General features: G+C 39.9%; 1 protein-coding gene across 4 annotated transcripts in view; it reads right to left on the bottom strand.

Moving 5' to 3' along the window:
* Positions 1-4,897, bottom strand: part of mub (poly(rC)-binding protein mub) — a 298,074-nt gene extending 293,177 nt beyond the window's left edge. For all 4 annotated transcript variants that reach the window (XM_067791280.1, XM_067791278.1, XM_067791283.1 and 1 more), the window contains exon 1: positions 4,584-4,897. The gene's annotated coding sequence lies outside the window, so the exon portion shown is untranslated. The remainder of the gene's footprint in view (positions 1-4,583) is intronic.
* Between the last annotated feature and the right edge of the window lie 7,149 nt (positions 4,898-12,046).

Genomic DNA, 12,046 nt, shown 5'->3' with positions numbered 1-12,046 from the left:
CATATGGGTTGGGCTGGCTTAAACTTAAGCTAGCCCAACCCTCGATATTTTTTAAAATACAAGGGTAATCAATTTAATTAATCGGTACTAAATTAGTAATAAATGTTGTGCAATTTAGTACGGTCTCGGTTTTTGATTGTGCATATGGGTTCGGTTGGCTTAAAATTAAGCTAGCCCAACCCTCGATAATTTTTAAATACAAAGGTAATAAATTTAATTAATCGGTACTAAATTAGTAATAAATGTTGTGCAATTTAGTACGGTCTCGGTTTTTGATTGTGCATATGGGTTGGGCTGGCTTAAACTTAAGCTAGCCCAACCCTCGATATTTTTTAAAATACAAGGGTAATAAATTTAATTAACCGGTACTAAATTAGTAATAAATGTTTTGCAGTTTAGTACGGTCTCGTTTTTTGATTGTGCATATGGGTTGGGTTGGCTTAAAATTAAGCTAGCCCAACCCTCGATATTTTTTAAAATACCAGGGTAATAAATTTAGTTAACCCGTACTAAATTAGTAATAAATATTGTCCAATTTAGTACGGTCTCGTTTTTTGATTGTGCATATGGGTTGAGTTGGCTTAAACTTAAGCTAGCCCAACCCTCGATAATTTTTAAATACAAAGGTAATAAATTTAATTAATCGGTACTAAATTAGTAATAAATGTTGTGCAATTTAGTACGGTCTCGTTATTTGATTGTGCATATGGGTTGGGTTGGCTTAAATTTAAGCTAGCCCAACCCTCGATATTTTTTAAAATACAAGGGTAATAAATTTAATTAACCGGTACTAAATTAGTAATAAATGTTTTGCAGTTTAGTACGGTCTCGTTTTTTGATTGTGCATATGGGTTGGGTTGGCTTAAACTTAAGCTAGCCCAACCCTCGATATTTTTTAAAATACAAGGGTAATAAATTTAATTAATCGGTACTAAATTAGTAATAAATGTTGTGCAATTTAGTACGGTCTCGTTTTTTGATTGTGCATATGGGTTGGGTTGGCTTAAATTTAAGCTAGCCCAACCCTCGATATTTTTTAAAATACAAGGGTAATAAATTTAATTAACCGGTACTAAATTAGTAATAAATGTTTTGCAGTTTAGTACGGTCTCGTTTTTTGATTGTGCATATGGGTTGGGTTGGCTTAAACTTAAGCTAGCCCAACCCTCGATACTTTTTAAAATACAAGGGTAATAAATTTAATTAACCGGTACTAAATTAGTAATAAATGTTTTGCAGTTTAGTACGGTCTCGTTTTTTGATTGTGCATATGGGTTGGGTTGGCTTAAACTTAAGCTAGCCCAACCCTCGATATTTTTTAAAATACAAGGGTAATCAATTTAATTAATCGGTACTAAATTAGTAATAAATGTTGTGCAATTTAGTACGGTCTCGTTTTTTGATTGTGCATATGGGTTGGGCTGGCTTAAACTTAAGCTAGCCCAACCCTCGATATTTTTTAAAATACAAGGGTAATAAATTTAATTAATCGGTACTAAATTAGTAATAAATGTTGTGCAATTTAGTACGGTCTCGTTTTTTGATTGTGCAGAAAAGGTTGGGCTAGCTTAAGAGACCTCAAAAACTCAACATTAAAGAGTATAACGAAATGCTGGACAGACAGTCTTTGCTTAATTGTCACAAACCGTGGGAACCTAGCAAACCGCCTCCAAGAGGGTTAAGAAAACAACTCCTTAAGCACTATGATGAGATCCGGCACGTGGCAACACAATCGTTTGTTCCAGACAAGCAAAGGAAGGTCCTAGGAAAAATCCACACAAAATCGGTAAACGCCTTTGCTAGGACGCGCCCGGTGTACACCATTATCAATATAAGGGGAATAGGAAGGAGAATAGATCAAGGGAGACACGAGCCACATTGGAGTCAGTTACTTTCTATTATCTTTACAGTTATTATGGACACCACACGATAAAAGGAGAACTCAAAGAAACATTTGCCAGTTCGAGAAACTCACTTGGACTTTTTAATATAGTTCTTCGAAAGCTTGAAATTACTTACAGATTTACATATATTGGAAAAGTATTTTTTTAATGGTCAATAAAAAAGCCAGGCATAGCACATTTATGTTCATAGACCATGAGGAGATCAAAAAGAATCTCTGGTACCCCACCTATACCTTCCACAAAAATTAGGTGGTGATATATTTGTAAAAATGTTTCTAAGTCCCGTTTTACGCAACACCAATTGAAACGACTTGACGGTACACCCCAGCGGGATAGGGGATCAGAATATACCCGCGGTAGGTATGCCTGTCGTAAGAGGCGACTAAAATACCAGATTCAAAGGGCTGTGTAGCGCACCCTTTTAGGTTGCCAGCGCAATATATAGCTTCTCCAAACCCAATTGTCAACCTCACCTATCCGCGGCGAATCCTGTTTCACTAACAGACGAGGCTCTGGCGACCCCAAGCTCCTCATGGAACTTGGGGGTAGGGAGGGAGGGAATGGCCTGAAGGTTTAATGTGGCCACATAAATCGTTCCCGAGATGGTCGGGCTAGCACCTTAATGGTGCTATGGTACCGGAGCGTACCGGATTTGTATCCGGCAAAGGACCATCACATCGATAACACTCCCCAAAGCCTTCGGGGAGCAACCTTATCGCTACAACAACAACACCAACAACTTGACGGTACGAATGCTGTTGTACTCTTCCCCTCTTCTCTCACCCCCCTTTGCCAATGTCGCGGTAGAATAAGTTGAAGAACTGTATAGTAGAATGCAGGCATGCTTAACGAACGAAACGATATCATTTCGTTACGATTATCAACGCTAATAAACGAAACGAAGTCATTTCGTTTCGTTTATTAACGTTAAGAACGTCAAATTAACGTTAATTTGACGATCTTAACGTTAATAAACGAAACGAAGGGACTTCGTTCGTTAAGCATGCCTGGTAGAATGGGTCGATTTATTAACGTATATCGCGCCATCGATTTTTCGATAGGATTTGGGCTAAGGAAAAAAAATTCCACTAAGCATACCCAAAAAAATAATTTTCGAGCCTGCAAAAAAAATGGCGAAAGGGTAAATTTTTCGACCAAAACACTCCCAAAAACCCAAAATTTAGTTTTTTTTTTCAAAAACCGTTGGCGAAAACTGTTTTTGAAAAAAAAAAAGAAAAATATTTTTTGGGTTTTGGAGCGTTTTGGTCGAAAAATTGAATTTTTTTTGCAGGCTCGAAAATTATTTTTTTGGGTATGCGTAGTGGAACTTTTTTTCCTGAACCCAAATCCTATCGAAAAATCGATGGCGCGATATAGGTTAACTCTCGTCCATACAAATCGAAGGTTACTGTATAGTGTAAATGGCGATCAAGCTTTGGTAATTCTATCGGCATGACCCTCTTAAAACATGTCCAAAAATATCTGGATCTATCAAAAGGCGTATTTTAGACTCAGGATTGCAAATTGAATATTTTGCTAGTCAAAAATACGAAAAAAAACGAAAAATTACATCGGGCCGCTCCTAGACCGGAAATGGCATAGCATTGATAGTTTTGATGAAAATGTCTAAGCTTAATCAACGATTTACTTGAGTACTATAATTACGTCCACTAATTTAGCCACCAATTAGAAAAATGCTAGTGGTACGTAGCTCTGCCATATGTGAGACTGATTAAATAAATTAGAAAGCAGCCTTAGTAAAACAAAACGATTGTTCTAATAAAAAAAAATATCGTTATCGCAATCGATTGTTTTCCAGTTCTAATGAAAGCACATGCAGACCGCAGAAAATCAATTCAAGGGACGGCAGCGACCGCAGCTGACGTTGACTGCGGTCTGTCGACATAATATATGACAGAGTGACAAAAACCTTGCATTTCCAATCGTTTTTTACGTTTGTTCCAAATAAATTTTTTGTATTAGATAGACATATTTATGTATAGCTTGCCGGCCGGGCCACATTTACCTGTTTATCATTTTGCGGCATTCATCACTGCTTTCTTTCTTTGTGTATCCCACAATCGGCGAAGACCATAAAATATTCAACACGGCAGCAAATTTCTAAAAGATTTTTGAATAGTCGTACACACAAACACACATACTATATAATCCTTTAAGTTTTAAAACGGGGCGGGTTTGCAGTTTTATGTATTATCAATTAATTTTGTTTGATAGAAACACTCTAAATCCATTTGACTCAGTACAATTTCCACGCTGAATAATATTGTTGTTGTTAGAAACACTTATCAAGTAAAAAAATCTTTTATTATTCCGGCAAAATGCAGTTTTTCTTCTATTTTGCTTTCAAGTTTTACTTCCTCGTCCAATTTTTATTTTTCAGTATATGCCGCCAATAGAAAATGGTCGTAAAATGCCGCAGACGCAAGGGCAGCGACGTCAACGTTGGCGTACAAAATAATTCTTTCTACAAGCACAAAGTTGCCAAATTTACTTTGCAGCTTAATTAATTATGAAATATGCCTTCACTGTCAAATATAATTTAATCAATTCATAACGTTTATGTTCACCAACAATTAAATGCAGTATTTTTCACCAAACCCATTTACTCGTTGCACAGAAAAATTGTAGAAGCCGCTTAACTTCTTTTCTTTTACTTACACTTTGCCTTGACGACCACGAACAATGCACGTTTTTTCTTGTATTTCTCGGTTATGCTAAACGCACTTTTTCGCGAAATATAAACGTTTATTATATTGTTTAATTCAATTAATATATGTATGTAATTTTTTATTACAATAGATTTGTATTAGCTACAATTTTCATCAAAATGAATATAAAATTCACAATGAGATTATCCGCTGCGCTTTTACTAACGATTTGAACACCACAATTAAATTTTTATGAGTGATTTTACTAGTTGACCAACATTGCTGTTTCACTGATTTTGCTCTGGCGTTTTTGTTCGGTTCGTGCGCGCTGTCGTTTGTTGTGCTCGGAGCTGTCTTTACATTTTGCACTATTTCATTTTGTGCTTCTTTTCGTTTGTGTGGATTGTATAGCTAACTCTTTGTAACTCATGCAGCTTTCTAAGGCGGTTTATTGTAGTACAGATCTACTTGTTCTCTTTGCACATATTCTCTGTTGCCTCAAAACGTGAGTATTGTTCGAACGAAGAGCACAATTGAGTTGAGTGCTATTGTACGGACTTTGTACTTATAAATAAGAGTGTAAAGCAGTTTAGTTTGACATGTTTGCGAGTGTAATTTTTAATTTGAGTGCAAATGTGATATGGCAGGGTTGTATTTCTAAGCATGGTGAAAATTACTGAAATTTGGAAGAGTAGCGTGGTGGATAGCAGCGAACTACGGCAGCTGGTTCTGTGTACTGGGGCTGTGAGCGACTCAGGCTTTGGCAGTTTTTTGCAACAACAATCGGCTACTACCTGAAAGCAGAAACAAAAAATGATGCTTCAACAAAAAAAAAAAAAAAAACGACCACAGAAAGCTCAGGGGTCGTATCCATAAAATTTTTGTTCTGTTGCATCTTCCGGATAGAGGTTTATTCAAGATTGTCATACTCTCGATCGACCAAGCGGGAAAGGCGTGGGTTCAAGCGCGGGGCTGTAAAGTGTCGAATTTTCTTTATTTATTTATTTATGTGTGTAGTTCTTACAACCTTAAACTAACAAAGTTGCTTCTATCATTAAAAAGAGAGAACTGCAGACTCATGACGGGTATTCTGACTGGACACTGCCTTCTGGCGCAACATGCCTTTAAATTAGGCTTGGTCAGTGATAGCAGATGTAGGAAGTGCGGGTTGGAGGAGGAAACGATCGAGCACGTTGTGTGCTCGTGCCCTGCACTTGCCAGGCTAAGACTCCAGCTATTAGGAGTGATACATCTGTCAGATTTAGAAGCAGCAAGTGGCTTAAGTCCTAGGAAACTTCTAGTATTTGCCAAGAGAACGGAGTTATTTTGTAACATAGGTCCTGGTTTTTGATAGGGTTTTTCAGTTTGGTCGATAAAACAAACTTCTGGTAACACTACGTGTACGTCAGTCTACGTGAGGTCCTGATGGATCGGCCAGTTCAACCTAACCTAACCTGTCATACTCTAGTTTTGCACAAAGTATGGTAGCACCGAATTGCAATTTCGTCAAGACATATGTGACTCATTTACGTTGTTGTTGATTTAACAATAAGGCACTCTCCGAAGGTTTTGGAGAGTGCTATCGATGGTGATGGTCCTTTGCCGGATATAGATTCGGTACGTTCCAGCAACAGCCTGACCATTTCGGTAACGATTAGCTTGACCCAATTAAACCTTCTGACCATCACGCCCCCACCACCTAGTTCCTTGAAGAACTTGAGGTCGCTAGAGCCTCGCCGAGTAAATATGTGTGCGATATATTCATATTTGTAACAGGATTTCCCACGCATAGGTGAGATTGAATTGATTGTGTTGCGGAAGCTCTGAAGTTATACAGCGTTGTATTGCGCTTATCAATCCCTTGAACTCCGTGACGCATTTATGTTTGCGTCTCGCGGTCCTGTTCTTACATAGCCTCTTACAATTGTCAAATCCGAGACACCTTCCACGACAGCCAGTTCTGAGTACCGGATCGAGTCGTAATTTTTCCCCACCAAGCGCTGTCATTTCAGTGAATAAAAAAATACAACGCGCTAGATAGCTTCCGAAGCGATTTCAGGCCGAGTTTCTCTCCAGCTTGCGTCGTTCCCTTTTAAATTTTTCCTACGAATTAGCGGGACGGGACCTACATGTTTTACGAGGACTCCGAACGGCTTCCGCAAGGCAGATGAGTTTTTATGCCATAAGTATACTCGGAGTGTTTTCCAAATTACTGCCGGGCGGCAACGCCGCTTACTTAGAAAAACTTTTGTTTCTAATTGAAAAAACTTGTTTCTAAATTTTAGATTTTGCTCTGTCCGGGGCTGGAACCACGGAACTTCGGTGTAGTAGGCTGAGCACGCTACCACAACACCTTGTCAAATTGTCATACCAGGAGCAGACCCCGGAAGCCGGACTGCTTTATACTTTCTAGCTCTGGGAAAATATTGAACCTAGCAGCGTCCAGGGAAGTGATTTTGCTGCGTTTTCCGGAAAATATAGGACGGTACCACAATTTGTGTGTGATCGGACCTTTTCGATTTAACGAAGCACTGCTACAAGAAGAAGAAATCAAATATGACAGTCCTAACCACTTGTACCAATGCTTCCCAGCAAGCAACACAAAACTCACGCTGTTGTTCATCCCAAGCGGCACCTTTAGCCTTTATGCTCCCCAAAGATAAAATCGCCGTAGTTCGAACAGGGGCTATGCCAAGCACTAGCCATTATTGAAGTATGGGAAAGTGGCTAATGAAGGTGAATCATATCGTTTGGTATATCTTATAGCGATGAGACTTAAAACCGGCTTCGGACAATCATCAGCATGGCTTCCCAAATCAACTGCAGGTTCAATCAAGAAAAACCTCACCACAGGACGTTGGCCAAAGCTATTGATATTGTCAACCGTGGCACACAACTCCAAGACATAAATAATTCACCTCTTCCCCCAGTCTAACAAGATGGGCCGCAACTGTCTGAGTAGTAGGCGGGTGTCCATGAAATAAAGGAAGAATTAAAAAAAGTGTGGTGCCATATCCCATATCGAAGCACCCATCCAAAAGGAGTTATTATAATTTAAACGTACATGACTTCAAAATAATGGCGACACGCCTGGCCTCTTTCATGGATAAGGTATGTTTCAAACTAAACTCTTATCCCATTAGTCCTTATAGTTTTTTATTACGCGTTAGTTTGGCGAGGCAGACATAAAACAATTGCATATGCAAGTCGTTGGAATTACCTTACTAACAGTCAGCCATTAAAAACTGTCCTTGTAGTATCTATTTTAATACACATCCATCTGCAATTGCCCCTGAAGTACATAGTCCCAACAGAAAAAGCAAGGCAGCTCCTGCTAAATTATCCTAGGGACATGCCCGCCGACAACAACTCCTATAAAGCGAAAATTCAAGGAACTGTTGTTATTATCGTGCAGTCATGGAAGTGATGGTAGCTCCGTCTGGAGATAGAGGGAGCTCCGAGTTGTCTTCCGATAACTTAAGTGGTTTGCAGTCCACGAGTCACTTTGTGCTTATATGGATATGGATCAAACCCAGACCAAGCCAAATGTATTCAAACAGTTTTCGTTGAGAAGATAGAACTTAATTAAGTTTCTTTAAGCCACGTAGGACCTTCTTTGAAGGTAAATCCTTCTTCGTTGTGATTATAAAGAAATTTAATTCATTTCCTTTTAAAAGAGGATCTTAAGAATGAACACACACATACTTACATAAAGGTACACACTTAAATGTGGATATAGATTAATATTTGCAGTCTTGAAAATTTTTTCCAGGTCAAGCAGTTAGCGCTTTAGTAGCAGTGAGCTTAAGAGATGTGTTGGCTTTGTGTTATATATGCTTACAGACTTATTAAAAGGCAAAAGTGTGAATGAATTTATAAGCAAAAAAGATATATGAATGCTTGTATACGAGGCTCGAGCTTTTTCATAAATAACCAATTTGTAAGTGTGTTTGTACCCTTCAGAAAATATGGGAAACAGTCACGAAAAGCGACAGTTTCGCACTACAGGTTTAATAACTACCTCAGCGGTCGGTCATATTGATCGTGGTAGAGGTCAGTGCCATGAAGAAAATGGTCAGCGTTTCCAGATCTTGGTCGCCATTTGCTTTTTCGGTGTGTCATATAGACAGTAGTATGGGTCAGTGCCACTAAGAAAATGGTTTTGGGCAAACCAAACTCTTGTGGACAGGCGGATCCTTCTGGTCATGCCGCCATAGCCTTTTATAGACGCATATCGTCATTGAACACAAGGCGGATAGTGTACATGGCCCCGTTCCGTAGTTTCGAAGGAAATATTGGAGCCACAACAGGGACGGAGCGTTGTCGCAAAGGCACGAGTATATCGATAGTTTCAAATGAACGGATGGGCTAGAGTCTGGTATATATTGTACCAAACCACAGACACACAGGTTCGAGGGGTGAGAAAAATCGCGCCAAGGCAGTCTTGCTAGTACCAGAAGGTGCTAGTACCGGAGCATACCGGATTCATATCCGACCAAGGACTGCCATAATCCGCAACACTCTCTTAACCTTCGGGGTGTGACTTTGCGACTACGCCAACAACAGGCGATGAGTTGCCAGAGGAGGGCACACAACTCGATATATATACGATAGATGTTCTAATACTTTTGGGAAAAATTAAAGAGACTTTAATTGCATATGGTCAGTCAAAGCAGGAATGTATTGAAATCCAGAGAGTGGCTGAAAAGTCTCAAAAAGAATGTAGAATGGTGATGTTAGACTCATAAAGTTCCTCCTATCTCTAAGGCGAAAAATCCTAAGGGTCGTGATGGGCTTACCATTTCTAAACTAGTACCTTAATGATGCTTGTTACCGGAACCTTCCGGTTATATTCCGTCAAAAGACCTTCAACATCGATAACAATATCCAGTCCCTTTGGGGATTGCCTTTATCGCTAAAAGAAGAAGAAGAAGAACACCTAGCCTAATCAAGCCGCCAACTGAAAGAAGAAGGGCAATCCAAAAAGAAAAAAATGTCCATATTTCATCCCACCAAGTAGTGTCATATGCCTTTTCCCCTTTCTCTACATCTGGTTTTTAATGCAGCTCTTATTTTTGTTGTTTGGCTTGTGATTTAGCTTTTGCAATTGTAATTGCAGTTGTAATTACTCTTGTTACAACCTACGCTGTATTTGCGCACAGCATTGAGCTCATCTATCAAACCCGAAAAGAGATTAATAATAATTTAATTAAAAGCGGAAATTAAACGCACACAATAAAAATGAAATGAAAATAAGTAGCACATGTTATGTACTATGGGAATGTTAATTTTTATGTGCATAATGTAGGTATGTACGCTGGGATATGCCATATATTTATGTACAGTGCCCGTTCAATATAAGAAACGGTGCCATGCTTACCCAAAGAAGGACTTGAGATAAAGCTGCGAATAAGGCACATATCGACCTTAAAAATATCCTCCGAGGAGTCAATTACGTTCCGACCGAGATATGCACACGGCAAGAGGTGTTGGCAGTGCAGCATTTTCATAGCTGGCACGAGCCCAACCTTCTTAGGAGCAGAAAGTTGACAGCGGAGTTCCAAAATCTCCACTGGCAAATACGTTCAGTTCGCGAGGGCTCAAGCAATACCTCACAACGCTCGAACTGTCGGGTGCAGGTTTTAGTGCTTTGATAGCAGCCTGACTATCTGAGTAAATGTTAAATTCTCTAACAGTTACAGAAGCGGATAGCATTCTTGCCACCGCATCCCTTATAGCAGCGACCCTAGTCTGGAAGACGTTGCATTGATGGGGCACCGGTACTATACTAATTCGCCACTCCATTCCTCCCACTCCCCTCACGAGCGAACATAACTGAACCACGGGAAGTCAACAGAATGCTGGCATGTCCATAATTCCCTAGCTTATATTCCAACTTACGAATGTGTATTGCCGCTCGAGCTGCGTTCATTTTGCCTACGATATCAACCGTGTACAGATTCATCATTGCATTTAGAGCCAACGTAGGTGTTGCATTTAGAGCCAGTGAAGGGCCTCTCTTGTTCCAACCATCGTCAATCAATGCACTTATTCCCATCTTTTAACCATGGAAAAAATGTGCACCTGAACGCCATAGAAGGTAATCGGCTTAACAACCATAACGTACAGCCAATTTACCATTATTGGAGATAGCCCTCAGCGTTCGCTAACCGCCAGTCGACAGCAGTACAAGACAATCGAAGCCCTCTTAGCCCTGTCCTCCTTCCAGGTTGCTGTCTATAATAATCCCAAGGTACTTTAACCCGTCAAACAGCATCACCGTAGTCTCCCAATAAAATGTGGTCTAAACTGAGGAAACTTGTAGCTACGCGTAAGCCAAACGAGCCCTTTTTTGCTAGGGTTGACAACTCATTTGCATTATTCGGAAGAGCTGGTCAAGACACCCACCGCCTCTGAGTATATTCAGAAATTTCCTCCCAACAGGAATTGTCAGGTCTTTGACATAAGCCATCACTATCAGGTAACATCACCGTACTCCCCCAATTGATGGTGGCCTAAATTGAGAATCGTGTACCTCAGCGTAAACAAACCGAGCTCCGACACGGCACCTAGCTAACCTTGTAGAAACTCCCTCAGTGTATACAGAAATTTCCCCCAACATGAATTGCCATCTACCCTTGTGGTGCCATAATCATGACACAAAGCAGGGGAGAAAGAATACCCAGCTGTGGCGTAATACTTTTCACCTTTCCCTGAGCATTCACAGAATGGCATACAGTTCACACATCGGGTTTGTTGTCAGCGCTCTCGTTATCTTAAGATTTGACAGCGTACATCCCCTATAATAGCTTGAAGTTATTTTTTGTGTGACTTTCCACCAAACAACGACTCCATTGTATAGGAAAGTTTCAACCATCGCTGTAAATGCCCAATGAGAGAGTGTATAAGCGACGTCGAAGCCCTATTCACCCTCTCTTCGACGTTGAGCTTCCACGATAGCTTACTGGCTATAACGGTTCCTAGATATTTGGAACCAGCCTTGCAGCACTGGTTCCGAACTAATGCATTAAGAGGCGGTCATAGTACTAATTCTGTTGCTTAGCAGCTCTCTCAACTGACACTTTTAATATTGTGATGTCCTACGATTATTGAATGGTTGAAGTCTCCGACTAGAGCGCTGTTTGTATGAGTGTGACTACCAACTAAATCTCTCTGCATCCGATTAGCAAGAGTTCGGAGATATTCATTAAACCTTTAGTACGATTTTCTCTGCAATGAGATTTCTCTTACATGCTCACCCCTCCAAAATTAGTACTAGTCCAATTCAAAACTTTGTATTTCTTCGTAAGCCGAATCAGATCTATCTTCTCTGCATTGGCGTACAATCCGCCATAAGATGCCCTTATATCTCGAAGCGCCCGATCCAACAAAGAGGAAATTTTTGAAAGATAAATTCCGCTTATTACAACATCATCAACAGCAAGAAGTGATGAAACCCCTTCTTGTGGTGTG

This window comes from Eurosta solidaginis, chromosome 5 (assembly GCF_040869045.1).
Source record: "Eurosta solidaginis isolate ZX-2024a chromosome 5, ASM4086904v1, whole genome shotgun sequence".
NCBI classification, from domain to species: Eukaryota; Metazoa; Arthropoda; class Insecta; order Diptera; family Tephritidae; genus Eurosta; species Eurosta solidaginis.
Note: the sequence above shows the minus strand (reverse complement) of the source record. Positions and strands in the feature narration are given on the sequence as shown.